The sequence below is a fragment of the Myxocyprinus asiaticus genome, chromosome 12 (genome assembly GCF_019703515.2).
Source record: "Myxocyprinus asiaticus isolate MX2 ecotype Aquarium Trade chromosome 12, UBuf_Myxa_2, whole genome shotgun sequence".
Taxonomy (NCBI): domain Eukaryota; kingdom Metazoa; phylum Chordata; class Actinopteri; order Cypriniformes; family Catostomidae; genus Myxocyprinus; species Myxocyprinus asiaticus.
The window spans coordinates 37709135-37726377 of record NC_059355.1 but is presented as its reverse complement, the minus strand read 5'-3'; the positions used below and the strand labels follow the sequence as shown (position 1 = coordinate 37726377).

At 36.2% G+C, this 17243-nt stretch overlaps 1 long non-coding RNA gene across 2 annotated transcripts; it reads left to right on the top strand.

Annotated features, from left to right (window-relative positions):
* The first annotated feature begins 134 nt into the window (after positions 1-134).
* LOC127448828 (uncharacterized) lies at positions 135-16034 on the top strand. 2 transcript variants are annotated; one of them, XR_007898590.1, is made up of 3 exons: positions 135-345; positions 14034-15394; positions 15590-16034. It is a non-coding gene; the product is annotated as an uncharacterized LOC127448828 (long non-coding RNA). The 2 variants fall into 2 exon arrangements; XR_007898591.1 differs by lacking the exon at positions 135-345 and adding an exon at positions 540-1829.
* The last annotated feature ends 1209 nt before the right edge of the window (positions 16035-17243 follow it).

Below are 17243 nucleotides of genomic sequence, written 5' to 3'. Positions count from 1 at the left end.
CTACGAGAAATTTTGACGGGAAAAAATGAAATGACATGAAAGGACATGAAAGGAGGAGGAGTAAACGCGAGTGGAGGGCTGTGTAGTGTAAATTAAGGGCAGGCCTTGGAAACTGTCCACAAAGTAACACAATGTTCCGGTAGTACTGTAGCAAGCGCTGATGAGAACACAGTGTCCTAGTAGACACCCTGACCCGTAACCCATTGTGTGCTGACTGAACAGCTCACGTTGGGAACAGCATGTACAACCGCAAGAACACAGAGCACAGCGCTCTGATACGCTGGGGGGAAAAACAAGAATATATTGTTTTTTTTAAAGCACAGAAATTTATATCGCGTGATGATGGTAAGAAATATTTTCTGTTTAAGATGGATCGCATATCCTGTTTAAGATAGGCTAATAACAACGCCAGACAGTTGTTGCACGTGGCATTTTAAACTTACCAGCATCTTTAATGCATATATATATATATATATATATATATATATATATATATATATATATATATATATATATATATATATATATTATTATTATTATTATTATTATTATTATTATTATTATTATTAATTATAATTAATTTCATTTCATTTATAAACAGTATAATTCAAATTCAAGAGTCAATATCAAGTCCAGTCTTTCAAGTCAGCATGTGCCTGATATTGAATAACATAAGTGTCGGCAACGTGTTACCTGCATAACGCTCTATTAGACTGGAATGACAACAAAATGTTCCCAACCCACTCACCAGATCAACAAGAGGTGTCAGCATGCATGAACACAAAAGGTTGACTGAAGTTATTGTCTGCAGTTTAAAGGTTTCCCTTTTTCAGCCTGATTTTTAAAATGATATAATTTGAGGTGGACAGTTAATCCAGGAACATTGTGTGGGTGACAGAACAGATGGGCTCTGTTTAAGAGGGTCAAATTATTGAAGACTCTTCATCATCTGATCATCAAAAAAGACAGTATTTATCTAATTCACTTGATCTATTTGTAATTAGAATAAAGTCATAGAATACAGAAGTTTCAAGCTGAAGTTTTGAGTGTGTTCATGAATTTGAAATCAATGCTCTCTATTAGAACTGTAATGTCGACAGCCCTGCAGCTTTTCCAAGATTATTTACGTAGTGAACCATGGAAGAAAGTGGAATAAAATGCTGCTTCAATTTGGTATTTTAGCAGCAGGGATCTGTAGCTTGCAATGTGAAACTTCTCAGTGTGGATGGCACAAGCAAACAAACGGGGCATTTGACCAACACATCACACTGCTAACAGGTGCAAATAGGGACACTTCATGTACATAGGTTTGTTTGACATTTTTCCTCTTCTTGCTCTGTGATTATAATCTGTGTATAACCTATTAAATTAAAATCACTCTGTTGATGTGTGGGGTAAGATGGAGAGGGTCCTCGCTGCAGACTGTAGTGCGATGGCGTAGTGGATTTTGGTGACATAGTGGATGTTTTGGTTTTTATGCGTTACACTGAGTACACTTATTATTAGAGTATTACACTGAGACATTTGTTTAATATAGCTTAGCTTTTAAAAATGGTCATAACTGTAGATTTTGTAAATTAATTTTCCTTGTTTTCCCTCTTCACCCACAGAAAACAATTATAAAAATTAAGCAGTATACTCCTAACTATAATGTGCTCCACATTTTAACATCTCCTCTGCTGTACATAAATGCCATGGGGTGAATTATTTGTATTTGTATATTAACATGTAGTGGTCAAACATACTTGGAAGTACAAAAGTGAAATTAAAGTGAATCTGCACATGCTCAGCACACGGAACCGAATGGAGCACATCTGTTACTCTCAGAGGTGGGTAGTAACGCACTACATTTACTCCGTTACATTAACTTGAGTAACTTTTTGAAAAATGTTTTACTTTCAGAGTAGGTTTAAAAGTGGGTACTTTTTACTCTCACTCAAGTAAATTTCTAATGAATTTTTTTTACTTTTACTTCTTTACAATGGGTGGCGTTCCTGTCATTACATTACTGGGTTTAATTTTAATTAATGTGTAATTTATTGAGAGATTACTGAATGGGACTTTTATGAGAGTGGAAGTTCACAGCTGCGTGTGCTGCTGTCACAGACTGTCACAGACTGTCACTCAATCACTGCTGCTGCATCAAACTCTTCAAAGTGAAACACATTCTTCGCTCCACACAGTGAAAAAAATTATAGTTTCGTTATGCAATGCCTTCATTTAACACCAAGACAAGCTGATATTTCAAGATTAAAATCATAGCTCCAACTTAAGGCAGCATGCTGAGGTAAGTTTTGGCTTTTCTGTAATTGGGATCTTATGACATCAGTTTTTAAGTGTACATTTTTAAATCAGTGATGGATACATGTGTCGGAGCTCTGGGGCTGTTGCAGAAACAAAGTCACATATTAAATTTTAAAATACTTGGGCCTTGTTATTCTTATTAAATAATATATTAATAAAATAAATCTTCATTCTGTTTGTCATTTTTAATATATATTGTGTGTTAATATAAAGAGTAAACACATTTGATCAAATAAAGAGTACATTTTAAAATGTATCTGTATGTTTTGCCTCTCTATATGTTATGTTATTTTAATCAAATAATGATTTGTCAAAAAGTAATTTAATACATTCAGCATGAAATAAAACATTTCAGGAGTGAAGCAGTAAACTCCCAGCTCGTACGTCTTCCCCGTGGTGGATTGTTGGCAATTAACCGTCGTCGAGTGTACATCAAATGTACACTCAAAATTAAAGTGCACTGTGGGTAATAATGAGTGAACAAAAGTAGGGAATGAATGGCTCACTCAAAATTCAGACACTCCTACAAAATGGCAGACACTCGAAATAGTGCAATATATAGTGGATGGGGCGGTTTCAGACACAGAGAGTGTTCCACGACCGGGGTTGGTGCCCTACGCAGGCTGCATACTCTGTGTTTAGAGAGCGGTGGTACTGCTGTACAGAACTAATTATCTAAATACTTACGACACTGAAAACTGTAACTACGCTGAAATAAGAATCCACACAGGACTTTAAAAGCTATGAAATAGCGAAAGAAGGCATTAATAAAACATGATCTTGCTTTGGTTTATATTTCAGCATTATCCGTATTGTCCTTGTGGGACATTTTCACGTTTTCACTGTAATAATTACTAGAAATGTTTCCAAACCTCTCTTCTTATTGACAAATTCATCCAGATCTGACAAGAGCCCTTAAAGGGATAGTTCACCCAAAAATTCCAATTCTCATTATTTACTCACCCTCATGCCACACCAGATGTGTATGACTTTCTTTCATCTGCTGAACTCAAATGAAGATTTTTAGAAGAATTTCTCAGCTCTGTATGGGTGGCAACATAAAGCTAAACAAAATCACATAAGTCCGCATAAAAGTAATCCATAAGACTCCAGTGGTTAAATCAGTATCTTCAGAAGCGATGTGATAGGTGTGGATGAGAAACAGAGAAACAGATCACGTTCACATTCTTCTTCTTGTGTTTTTGGTGATTCACATTCTTCTCTGCATATCGCACCCTGCTGTCTAGCAAAAAATGACAAATATTGTTTCTCACCCACACCTATCATATCACTTCTGAAGATATGGATTTAACCACTGGAATATTATGGATTGCTTTTATTGTCCATTTGGAAGACCCATTTGCGACCGAGCCTTAACTTCCTGACTGATGTCTTGAGATGTTGTGATGTCAATATATCCACATAATTTTCCTTACTCATGATGCCATCTATTTTGTTGTGTGCACCAGTCCCTCCTTCAGCAAAGTACCCCCACAACATGATGCTGCCACCCCCATGCTTCACGGTCGGGATGGTGTTCTTCGCCTTGCAATCCTCACCCTTTTTCCTTCAAATATAACGATGGTCATTATGGCCAAACAGTTACATTTTTGTTTCATCAGACCAGAAGACATTTCTCCAAATAGTAAGATCTTTGTCCCCATGTGCACTTGCAAACTGTAGTCTGTTTTTTTATGGCGGTTTTGGAGCAGTGGCTTCTTCCTTGCTGAGCAGCCTTTCAGGTTATGTCGATATAGGACACGTTTTACTGTGGATATAGATACTTGTCTACCTGTTTCCTCCAGCATCTTCACAAGGTCCTTTGCTGTTGTTCTGGGATTGATTTGCACTTTTCGCACCAAACTACATGAATCTCTAGGAGACAGAATGTGTCTCCTTCCTGAGTGGTATGATGGCTGCGTGGTCCCATGGTGTTTATACTTGCGTAACCATTGGAGTATTATGGATTACTTTTATGCTGCCTTTATGTGCTTTTTGGAGCATCAAAATTTTGGCCTACAGAGCTAAAATATTCTTCTAAAAATCTTAATTTGTGTTCTGCAGAAGAAAGGATGTCATACACATCTGGGATGGCATGAGGGTGAGTAACTGATGAGAGAATTTTCATTTTTGGGTAAACTATCTCTTTAAAGTGATAGCTCAACCATGTCATATTCTGTCATAATTTCTCTACCCTCATGTTGTTCCAAATCAGTGTGATGCTTTGTATTATGTGGAACACAAAATATGTTAGACAGAATGTTAGGGACTGACAGTCTCGGTCACCATTCACTTGGTGAAAAAAAACACATTCACTGAAAGTAAATGATGACCAAGGCAAACATTCTATCTAATATCTACTTCGTGTTGCATGGAAGAGCATGATGGTGATGATAACAGAATTTCCATTAATATTAATAATAATACTGTAATACAAGTTAAATGTGTATTATGTAATGGAATATAGGGGAGTAAACCTCTATTATGTCATTTGTGAAAGTAACGAGTTTCTCACTACTTGAGTACTCTTTTAATTGGATACTTTCTTACTCTTACTCAAGTAATTATTTATGTTAGTACTTTTACTTCTACTTGAGTATTTTTTTTTTTTAAGTAATTGTACTTTTACTTGAGTACAGTTTTTGGCTACTCTACCCACCTCTTGTTACTCTGAGCATGAGATGGAGTTGTGGAGCACAGAACTGCTCTGAATACACTGTAATAATGCTTCTACACAATACAGATAGGACAGAGCAGCGTGCATAGATTTTGAAGCGAACAGCTTGATTTATCTATTAATTTAATTTAATCGCTGTAGTCCTTTGCAGTTAAATATTCGCACAATGTCATACTGCAATTTTATTTTTTATTAATTGTGCAGCTCTAATATATAAATGTGTGTGTGTGTGTGTGTGTGTGTTATATGAATATATACTGTAATAATGACCGTTAAGTATGCTACAGTAATAAAACAAAACATTAAAATGTGAATACACATGCACATTAAAAGCCACTACATCGCTAAAATCCAATAAGCATGGGATTAGATCCACTACGTCATTGCGTAGTAATCTATATCTTCAGAGACCATATGATAGGTGTGAGTGAGAAACAGATCAATATTTATGTACTTTTTTTTTACTATAAATTATCCTTCCTGACAGTAGGTGGCAATATGCACAAAGAATGTGAATTGCCAAAAACAAAAACAAAAAGAATGTAAAAGTGGAGATTTATAGTCAAAAATGACATAATTATATTGATCTGTTTCTCACCGACACCTATCATATCGCTTCTGAAAACATGGATTTAACCACTGGAGTCTTATGGATTAATTTTGTGCTGCCTTTATGTGCTTTTTTTTAAATTCCTTTTAAATAACTTTTCTCCCTATTTGGAACGCCAAATTCCCACTACTTAGTAGGTCCTCGTGGTGGCACGGTTACTCACCTCAATCCGGGTGGCGGAGGACAATTCTCAGTTGCCTCCACTTCTGAGACTGTCAATCTGCACATCTTATCACGTGGCTCGCTGTGCATGACACCGTGGAGTCTCACAGCATGTGGAGACTCATGCTAATCTCCGCGATCCACGCACAGTTTACCATGCGCCTCGTTGAGAGCGAGAACCCCTAATTGTGACCACAAGGAGGTTACCCCATGTGACTCCACCCACCCTAGCAACCAGGCCAATTTGGTTGCTTAGGAGACCTGGCTGGAGTCACTCAGCACACCCTGGATTTGAACTCGCGACTCCAGGGGTGGTAGTCAGCGTCAATACTCACTGAGCTACCCGGTGAACTATCACTTTAAATTATACAAAACCTCTCTGCATCTCTTAATGTCAAAATAAGAAACATATGCACAAATCCTAAGCAACGAAATTGTAAAATTATCTTAAAATAGTTAGGGTTTCTTTAAACAGTGCTTGTAAATTACTCTCTCTAACGCACAGGGTGCGTCAGACATTAGGGAACGATTGAAGGAAACGACAGAAAGGAATTGCATGCAAGCGATAGGAAAACCTTGGAACCAAATAATGATGATTTTATGGTTATAGTTAAGGGCATAATCTTGCTGGTTTGACTAGTTTCTCAGTCCAGTAGGTCTGCGTGTGAGGAACTAAATGTTCTTGTTAAAGTGGGATGTGCAGTACAGACTCCTCGCATATGATTGAATCATCAGGATGTATCATAAGTAAGAAGTACAGAATTTGGGAAATCAATTGAAATACATTTAGTTAAGTGTTGTCTAAAAAAATCATTTAAATGTGGGGAAAAGTGTTTAAAAAATCCTTAAAATTTGGAAATCATATTACCAAATTTATAAAGTAACCTTTACCTATATTTCAAAGGTAAATAGCATTTACAATCTAAGTAATATAGATTTTACCTGATTTGCTTATATTGCATGATAGTGCATGACTCAATAAAATGGGGTAAACTTGACTACAATAAACTTAATTCAATTTACTCAAAGCAAATGAGTGCAAATTGCTGCCTCAATTTTTTTTAGGTAAATTAAATTGTTCAGTGTGGTTTTTCACAGCCTGAATTTTGAGTTTTGGATGTGGAATTAATTTTGCATGTGAATATATTACATCGCCTTTGGGAAATCAGGGTGCAATGTGAACTGTCTTTATTCGCCTTAACCCTCAAACCTGCCCTTGGTGCAGTGAGAGAGAAAAACAATTATATTTTAAACTTTATACCAGCATCCCAGGAAGCTTAATTTGAAGCTTAAATCATATTGTTAAAATCAGGAAAATGTGCATCTTAACAAGAGCGTGTTTCATTAGTTATAGAGAGTAGGAACTAAAAAATGCAAGCAGACTTGCATTTCCTTTCAAGGCAGCAAAAGAATAGTGTGAACATTTTCATTAAGTTAAGGTTGCTCTGTGTTACAGTAAATGAAATACAGAGTCAGCATGACACTCAGCACACATCTAGTTTTCTGTTGGCTGTACACACAAATCAAAAAGAAATTATTCGCCTTCTTAAATATATTCAAAAAAGAAGACAAACAAGACCAGTCATAATTTAGTTTGCAAATAGATAACATCAACAGTATAAGTCCACTTGAGATTTTTGAACTTTAACCTTACATTTCAACAAATTATAAAGTTATAAAAAAATAAATAGCCCACTTAAGACTGAAATAATATTTAAAACAAAGTTTGAATGGAGTTGTTTAGGCTGAATTTGGCTTGCATTATAGGGTTAGGTTTTAGAACAAATCAAGGTTTTACAAAAATGTGAGTAATAACAATACAGTGCTGAAATTATTGTGAAATATGTTCACATTTCAAACCAGATGGGTGAGATGACTATTCACACATATTTTAGATCACAGATATTGTAGAACTTATGGGTGTCAGTAAAAAAAAAAAAAAAAAAAATCTCATACATTACCTTATCCTATAAAAATCTTTTGATGGTATATGATGTATTAAGTTGTCATTAAATATATCACTTCTCTCTCTCTCTCTCTCTCTCTCTCTGTTTGTGTGTGTGTGTGTGTGTGTGTGTGTGTGTGTGTGTGTGTGTGTGTGTGTGTGGAGTGTGGAGTGTGGAGTGTGGGGGCGAGGGCGGGTTCATGGATTCATCAGGATGTGAAACAGAACAGAATGTGCAGTACTAATCTGAGTGAGAATAAAATAACATTCTGAGTGCTTCTCATTTCTGAAATTGTGCATCCTCGTTTCCTTTCCTCTTTTCCTTGCATTCTAGATCCACCCTGTATGAAATGAGGAAAGAAACAAGGTTGGAGGAATCAAAGTACATTTACAATGTATTTGTAAAATGTAATGTCCTGCTCACACAAGCGTCAGTTCAAAGCACCTTTTCTGCGAAGCTGCATTACCTCTGAGCGCTTAAAAGATCTTAGTTCAAATATTCCTATAATAAATCGTAATAAAACTGTTGAAGTCTGTGACATTTATAATTTATTTAAACCACAAATGTAGCATGTGAATTAAAACTGCTGTGCTGTTCCAGATGTGGGGTGTATGCACATACACTTAAACACAGAACATAAGCATAAGGGATAATTTATTGTTTTTATGCCATATTTGTTTATAGCTACATCTAAAAAAAAAAAAAAAAAATAGCAATGCATAGAAATGACAAATCCCACAGGCAAACTGAAAGTGCGATATGAGCGAGGTGGATGTAAGCATATGCACACACTACTGACCGCCCAGTGAGACAAAAATAAAGCCTGGCAGCGTAATGCTCTTTATTTGAATATGAGGCATCTGCATTACATAAGCCACCCGGTGTTTGCTTAATCCACTCAAGGCAGGGCTGAACTATTGCCCTCATGTTGTTCAACGTCTGAGATCCTTTATGACCCGTGTGCTAAACAAAATGATTCACAGAAAAAGCTCAAACCACCAATGTACAACACTTCTAACAAATAACATACAACTCAAAAAATGTAATTTTAATTATCTTCCAGCTCAGAACATACTACAATAATAATTTTATCAAATAAATATTTTTAAAGAATAAAATAAAAATTAACCTGATTCCAGTTTTGAGAAATCTGTTGAATGTGCCTGAATTGGAAGAGCCTGGGATTAACTGGTCAGTTTTCTTTCTTTTTCGCAGTCAAATAACTGAAATTTCTCAGTTATGTGATGGATGTTTAAATAGTAGTTCTCTGATATTCAGTTCTTTTCAGGAGTGAGAACTTTTCTTTTGACGTGTGTTGTTGGAGAAACCCGGAAGTCCGTTTACCTTTTGTGTGCTCGCGTTACTGTCTCCATATTGGGCACTCTGGTCTGAACAGTTCACTTTATATACACCATCAACCCTAAAGTTGTCATTACTGTAAAAATCAAGTTGTCTTAATTGTACTACTTGAAATGTCAAGTTCCGGACTCATATCTCAAATATTTAAGTTCATTGAACTTATTTTTCTTAAAAATACATAGACTTAAGATGTGAAGTGTTAATAACTCAAACTACTGAGTACAAAATTGAGGCTACGGGGAATACCCACAATCCCTTGCTGCTTGAATTATGTTTCCTTGGTCAGATGGAACAGATTGTGGAATTTAAATAACTGTTATTAAGAATGCATAGATGTTTTAGCTCATTTGTTGTATTATTTATGCTTTGTTGCAAATAGTTGTTTGGTGTAATGTCACCATTAGGGTGATCTGTGTCTCTTTGGTCAAGTTGGACCCTGGTCACTGTCTCAGTTCTCCTTGTGCATGTGCAGCTGAGATGCATATATGCATTTCTGTAAAGAGTTATTTAATAACTGACCTAGCATCAGTTATCATCTTTATTTGAGCTGTGCTGTTGTTTGATCTAAAATTGTATCAATTCAATTAAAATGTACAACAGCAGAAATAACAATATTTAAATTCAAATCTGAGTTAAGTCTACTTGCATGTAGTTCACTCTACTTGAAAGCCAAGTTAACTGAACTTAAATACTCAAGTTTTGGGAGACCCCATTACTCAATGGAATTGAGGGAATGAGTTTACTCAATCAAATGAGTGCAATTAACTTATTAGGGTTTTCAGTGTAATAGGAAAGCATGTATACACTGTGATCAGCTGGAAACAGTAAAGCATGTGCTTCTCTCCTGTAAAGCACATGAGGAAAGAATCAAGCTAATACAAAAATTAAGAAACAAGGGTATCAACCAGGGGGTCAGGATTTGGCTGGTTAGCCCCTGCTGGTAGATGCTGGAACTACACCACCGGTGGCAAAAAGCATGTTTCTGCATAGACAGCCATTCAAAAGTAGCCGTGTTTTATGACGAAATAAAAAATTAAAATTTAAATTATCTCATTACATTATAAAACATCGTCATCCAGTGACAGATTGTTTTTGAAGGGCTCTTAAAAGCGTGAAATGTATTTATATTTTTCCCAATCTTTTACCGATCCTCCACCTGGTCGTCTAATTGAAAGACGGAGACCTGGAGAGGCCTTCAAGCCATAGTGTCTCGCACCCACTGTTAAATTTGGTGGAGGATCGGTGATGATCTGGGGGTGCTTCAGCAAGGCTGGAATCGGGCAGATTCGTCTTTGTGAAGGACGCATGAATCAAGCCACGTACAAGGTTATCCTGGAAGAAAACTTGCTTCCTTCTGCTCTGACAATGTTCCCAAACTCTGAGGATTGGTTTTTCAAGCAGAACAATGCTCCATGCCACAGAGCCAGGTCAATCAAGGTGTGAATAGAGGACCACCAGATCAAGACCCTGTTCTGGCCAGCCCAATCTCCAGACCTGAACCCCATTGAAAACCTCTGGAATGTGATCAAGAGGAAGATGGATGGCCACAAGCCATCAAACAAAGCCGAGCTGCTTGAATTTTTGCGCCAGGAGGGGCATAAAGTCATCCAACAGCAATGTGAAAGACTGCTAGAGAGCATGCCAAGACACATGAAAGCTATGATTGAAAATCAGATTCCACCAAATATTGATTTCTGAACTCCTCCTAAGTTAAAACATTAGTATTGTGTTGTTTAATAAATGAATATGAGCTTGTTTTCTTTGCATTATTCGAGGTCTGAAAACACTGCATCTTTTTTGTTATTTTGACCAGTTGTTATTTTCTGCAAATAAATGCTCTAAATGACAATATTTGTATTTGGAATTTGGGAGAAATGTTGTCAGTACTTTATAGAATAAAACTAAAATGTTAATTTTACTCAAACATATACATATAAATAGTAAATCCAGAGAAATGTATAATTTTGCAGTGATCTCTTAATTTTTTCCAGAGCTATATATACTGTACATACATATCTATATGTATATGTCTATATTTGACACATACCTCATTGCTGCTGGGATTGGCTTGTTCTCCTCTTGAAAGGACTCCTGAACAAAGGCTTCTGTCCTGTAACACATTTTTGGTTGATTTAGAATTGTCGTTCATGGGGTGGTTAGTGTGGTCTGGAGGGAAATAGGGAGATACCTTTCAGAAATAATTCCAAAGTTCTCCAAAAGAATTAGAGTCCTCCATTTCCTTATAATGGGAAGGTCACATTTGAAGACAGGAAAAAAAGACAATTTTTAAATATCAACTGCAACAACAGCAAGAAGTCCAATTTAATTTCTTGAAGTGGTAATAAATTACTTACAGATGTAAAATTAAAGGGTGCACCCAATGTGCAGAGCATACTGAAAAACAACAATAAAGAACAATTTCAAGAACAGTTCACATTGCATTAAATGTACTATGCAAATATGTATTTACAGTATGGTATATGCCAGATTTAGCATGATCCATGCTCTACCAGTTGAGCTACAGAGCTCCTGCATTTCAACCGATAGAGATAGAGAAAGGATGATAGTAATAACAATGTTTTGGGTTCCCAGTATGTCAATAGATTGAATGCACTGTAAGTTGTTTTCAATAAAAGCATCTGCCAACTGAATAAATGCATGTGTCTTTATTCTTTCTTCCAACAAATACTTATAAAGCACACCAATTATAGGTTTATTTATGTAAAAACATGATTTCTCTATAATCCTCACCATTATCATGACAACCCCACAGTCTGACTGCTGGTGCACTGCAGTCACTATTGCACTGGTGGTTGATTGTGTGTCTCTGACTGCTGGCGCGGGCACTGTTGCACTGGTGGTCGATGGTGTGTCTCTGACCGCTGGCGTGGGCACTGTTGCACTGGTGGTTGATTGTGTGTCTCTGACCGATGGTGTGAGCACTGTTGCACTGGTGGTTGATTGTGTGTCTGTGACCGCTGGCCTGGGCACTGTTGCACTGGTGGTTGATTGTGTGTCTCTGACCGTTGGTGTGGGCACTGTTGCACTGGTGGTTGATTGTGTGTCTCTGACCGCTGGTGTGAGCACTGTTGCACTGGTGGTTGATTGTGTGTTTCTGACTGCTGGCGTGGGCATTGTTGCACTAGTGGTTGATTATGTGTCTCTGACCGCTGGTATGGGCACTATTGCACTGGCGGTTGCTGGCATTTTGTCTGAAGTGGGATGCTATTTATGTTTACAAACATGTGAATGATTTTCAAAATCGTCTCTCCTTAAAATTGTAGTTGCTTAGTACAGACAGTGGTAATGGAGTGGTGCTCTACAGCCCAAGCCACATCTGTGAAAAGTAAATATAAATATTTGTGCTACATATATTGACAAACTACTCAAGATGTTTATATCTCCATTGACAACTGCCTTGGAGTAGCTTTGGAGATGTAATTTTAATTTGTCCAGTCTTGTCTGCTTAAACACACTTGCCATGCAAAAAGGGCAGTGAGAATTGCTGTTACAGGTTTGCATTGCTGAAATTGAGGTAACTTTTTACCTCTCCGAATTGTAATATGTCTCTACAAGGGGAAAAATGCACCACACGCAATGCTCAATTTCAGGAACTTTGACCAATGCAACAAAATACTTACAGCGCTCAAGAGTATTAGTAAGCCATAAACTCACAAACCATAGGCCTAAATAAAACAAAACAAAAGGGAACAACTCATATATATATTCAGAAATATATAAAAAAGCTTCATTGACTTTACAAAACACAATCCGAAGGGTAATCAAAATGTCCCCAGAAAAATAGTTGATTTAATTAAGAATGACAACAAATTCAAGCTTCAGTAAGAATAACAGGAACACACCTACATATTCAGTAGTAAGCAGATAAAAACTAAGCATGAACCCTTGTGCGACCTTCAGGACATTTTTGTCTTTTTCATTTTTGTTTTTTTTATTATCATTTTGGCTGTGTTAATGCCAATGGCATACATTTTGCCAAATGTGTGTATTTTGGGGGGAATTTTGATATTTCAACCTCAGTTCCTATAATACATCTATAATAAACTGTGTACACAAAATAGTTACACTCAGGACCTTAAGGACAAAAATGTCCCCATTGAAACCCATTAAAACTGCAGTATTTGATCTCAGTGCCATTAAAGCATAAAATCATGAATTCTATGATATTATGCTTTCATTCCGGCGCCCTGGCTTCAAAATTAAAACAATTTTCTCATGTTTAGCATATGGAGCAAATACATGCTTTTTTCCTATTTTCTGTATTATAGAGCACTGCAGGCCGATTGAATAAATGATGCAGCTAAAATTGTGTGGGTGTGTTGGTATGGATGTCAGAGTATGTTTTGTATGTGTGTATTGAGACGTGTGTGTGTGTGTGTGTGTGTGTGTGTGTGTGTGTGTGTGTGTGTGTGTGTGTGTGTGTGCGTGTATGTGTGTGTGTGTGTCTGTGCGTGTATGTGTGTGTGTGTGTGTAAAAAACATAGTGGCATTATGTAAACAAACTGCCATTTAAAGGGATAAAATTCCTAAAAATGAATGAGTAATTGGCAGTTATGATCAGGACTGAAGCTGGTTAAAGTCAGTGAAAGTGGAAAATAATATTAATATATAATATTTTTATGGCAGTTTTTTTTTTTGACGCAGATATTTTTGTCCTCTAAGGTCCTCAGAGTAACTTGTTTTTATTGACGCACAAGGGTTAATATATAGATGAATTGTTCACCAACTAATGATAGATTTAATAAGATATTACAAAGACAACAACTCAGTGTTCTCTTCTTCTTATTATTATTTTATTTTTTTTTACTGTGGTTGGCATACAACGAAATGTGCATTACTGCCACCTGCTGGTTGGGAGTGTGGTTCGGGATCAGATTACGCTATTCTTTGTACAAATGCACTGTATCTCCTCCTGACTGACCTATATTCTTTTATTTAACTCTGTTGCTTTCAGATATTGCATACAAAATGTAAAACAATCATCCCATGAATTTCTTCCTAGAATGCTTGTCAACTCAAAAATCATCTGAATTTTCTTAAGGTTAGAAATCAATATCTTTCTTTCATTACAATACCTCGGATAGATCATCATAGCATGCTCTACTGTTTCTTCCCAATTATAAACTTCACATTTCCCTGAATCATGTTTCTCTATTCTATACAAAGTACTAATAAGTGCTGTATGACCAAGTCTAGAGATTATTGTTTCTTCTATTTCTTTCTCCCTGCTACTCTACCTTTACCAACATTAGCTTGAATGTTATAAAACCATCTTCCTGCTCTATCCTCCTCCCATTGTTTTTGCCACCTACTCCTTATATGTTGTTTAATTAAACTTTTCATTTCAGTCTTACAATATTTTGTTTGTGGCTTCTTTTGCACTCTCATCTGTCATCTCAATTTCTTTTACCCCTACATGAGCTAGTACCCAACAAAAAGTTTCAATTAATCCCATCATATGAATCCTGTATATTGTTTGAAGTATCTTAATCAAAACATCTGCTCTACTTTCAGTGTGACATGTTTTTAATGTTATTAATGATGAACTTGAGTCCGAACATATAAGAGCCCTCAATGGTCTTTTTTCCTCAACCCACTGTAAAGCCATTAAGATTACCATTTCTCCAGTGTACACTGAAAGATTATCTGAGATTCTTTTATTAGCCTGAATATTGAAATCCAGAACCGTGAATGCCACACGTACTTTGTTTTCTATATTTTTCGATGCATCTGAATATATGGACATAGCTATAATAATTTCCCTGCATGTACTTATGTTATTTGGGCATTTGGTTTAGACTCCTGATACGTGTTGTCCTTATCTAACAGTGTCATATCTACAGTAGGTTGTGGTAACAACCATTGAGGAATTGTTGACCATGGTACTGTTGGACTATTGAGAGTCTTATTTATTTCCATTTCTTCTGTTATCTTAGGTATTTTCCATCCAAAAATTTTAATTTCCAGCATTTCTTTTTCCCAACATGGTTTTATAGTGACTCTTGCTGGGTGTTCTTGATTGTGACCTTGTATATTGACCCAATAATTTAATGACAGTACTATTCTTCTGAGTTCTAAAGGTATTTCTCCCATTTCAATCTGTAATGCTGTGGTTGGTGTTGATCTAATAGCCACCGTGTTCTCCACCATGATTGTTGTTTTGTCATCAGCTCCGCCCTAACCTCCAACCTGAGACTGCTGGCCGAAACTGCTGTGGCGTATGGCTCTGCGGCTATGCAGATGGTTACTATCCACCTTATTTTTCAGCAAAACTAGGGCGTCGCCATTAGCAACATTGAATGTGGACCACTTCCGGTATAAGCCACTTCCAGCTATTTTAGCTATGCAAAAATACTACATTATGCTGCTTTGTATTACAGGCTGGCAATATATGTCGCCATATTATTATCATTAATTATGATTTTCATAAACTCATTGGTTTTGAGTGCATATAGTTTTATCGTTTATTGCATTTTGCCATCGTTTAATCACACACTGTTGCACTGGCAGAATGAATGAAATCAGGCGCTGACAGGACAGTCCTCTACACCATCTTGACACGCCTCCACAAACTTTACACAACCAGCAGAAAGAAGAAAGATGCCGGGAAAATGCTGCTTCAACTTTCTTTGCACAAAAACTGCATCTTGTTTCATCTTGGCAAAATAATAAAATGCATTTTACTCTCCGTTCTTGTCAGAGAGCATTCTCTCTTTCTTAGCAGTGTATAGTAAACTGTAGGGCTGCCCCCTAATAGTCAACCAAATGTTAGATGATGAGAAGTGTCTTGGTCGACCAAGTTTTGATTGGTCGGTTGGTCGCAGAAAAAAAAAAACGCCACAGGAAGTGGCGATGTCACGCAGTCTGTGACAGCATGGTTTAAACTTATTTATTTTTATTTTATTTATTTATTTATTTATTTGTTTGTTTTATTGCTTGAGTGAAAATACAAAGAAGCCACAGTAAACGTAAAACTTAATACATTCCGTCAAAACTAAATAGCAGCACAAACAAAAAATAAGCATAATAAACAGAGGTAAATAGCCAAAGATTAACAGAAAATAAATAAAAAAAATAATAATAATAATAAATAAATAAAAATAACACCAAAAGAATATTGTACAAGAGGGTTAATCATTAAAGTATATCGCTAAAAGTTTACGCAATTTAAGGGCTTTTTTTATTATGCATACATTTTAAGGATTTGAGAAAGATCACCAAATCCTTCTGGAAATGCAAGAGGATAGGAGGATTCTATAAAAATCTAGATTTATGTATAAAGTAATTGGCCAAAACCACAATATTATTAACCAAAAATTCAACATCACCATTGAGAAAAAAGACCCCATATTTTATAGATTTAAAGTCAAAGTCAGGTATTACATATTTCAAACTTAACCAAACATGAAGGTCATCCCAGAATTTTTTTGAAAATTTGCATGAGTAAAATAAATGTTCCAATGACTCTATGTCTGCTTCACAGAAGGTGCACTAATTGCAGTCCATATTAAATCTATGTCTGAGGAACTCATTACAAGGATAGATGTCATTAATCATTTTAAACCTCTTTAGCCTTCAGTAGAAGAGGGAAAGAAAGAACCCTTGTTCTAATTTGAACCACTTTCTCCTTACAAAAATGAAAAACAAGAAGTCTCTTTCTGACATGTAAAGGGCAAGTCTGCATTTACAAATGTTCTTAATACCTTATTATTACAACTCTCTTCGATAAGATTTAAACCAAAAATGATTAGAGTACTCAGTCTTTGTATCACAGGTGAATAACACAATGCACCTTTAACCAACTGAGCCAAGCCCGCAGGAATAGCTTTTAACAAAGACATATACAATCTCTGAGTACACGTGATTTTGTGCTTTCCACAAAAATCATTATAACTGAGAAAATTCCCTTCCCCATCCATAATGTGTACAATAGACCAGACACCTTTATCCATCCAATCACGAAAATACACAGATTTTCTATTAATGAGGATACACCTATTATTCCACAATCAGCAACTATGTGGGGAGAAATTGTGTTTGTATAACATCTTCAGATATAATAATACCAGACTATGAAAAGACGATAGTTTGCATTTTAATTTTGAAGGCTCAAAATCACACCTCAAAAGGAAATCCAGGCTAGCATGGTTTAAACTAACGACTA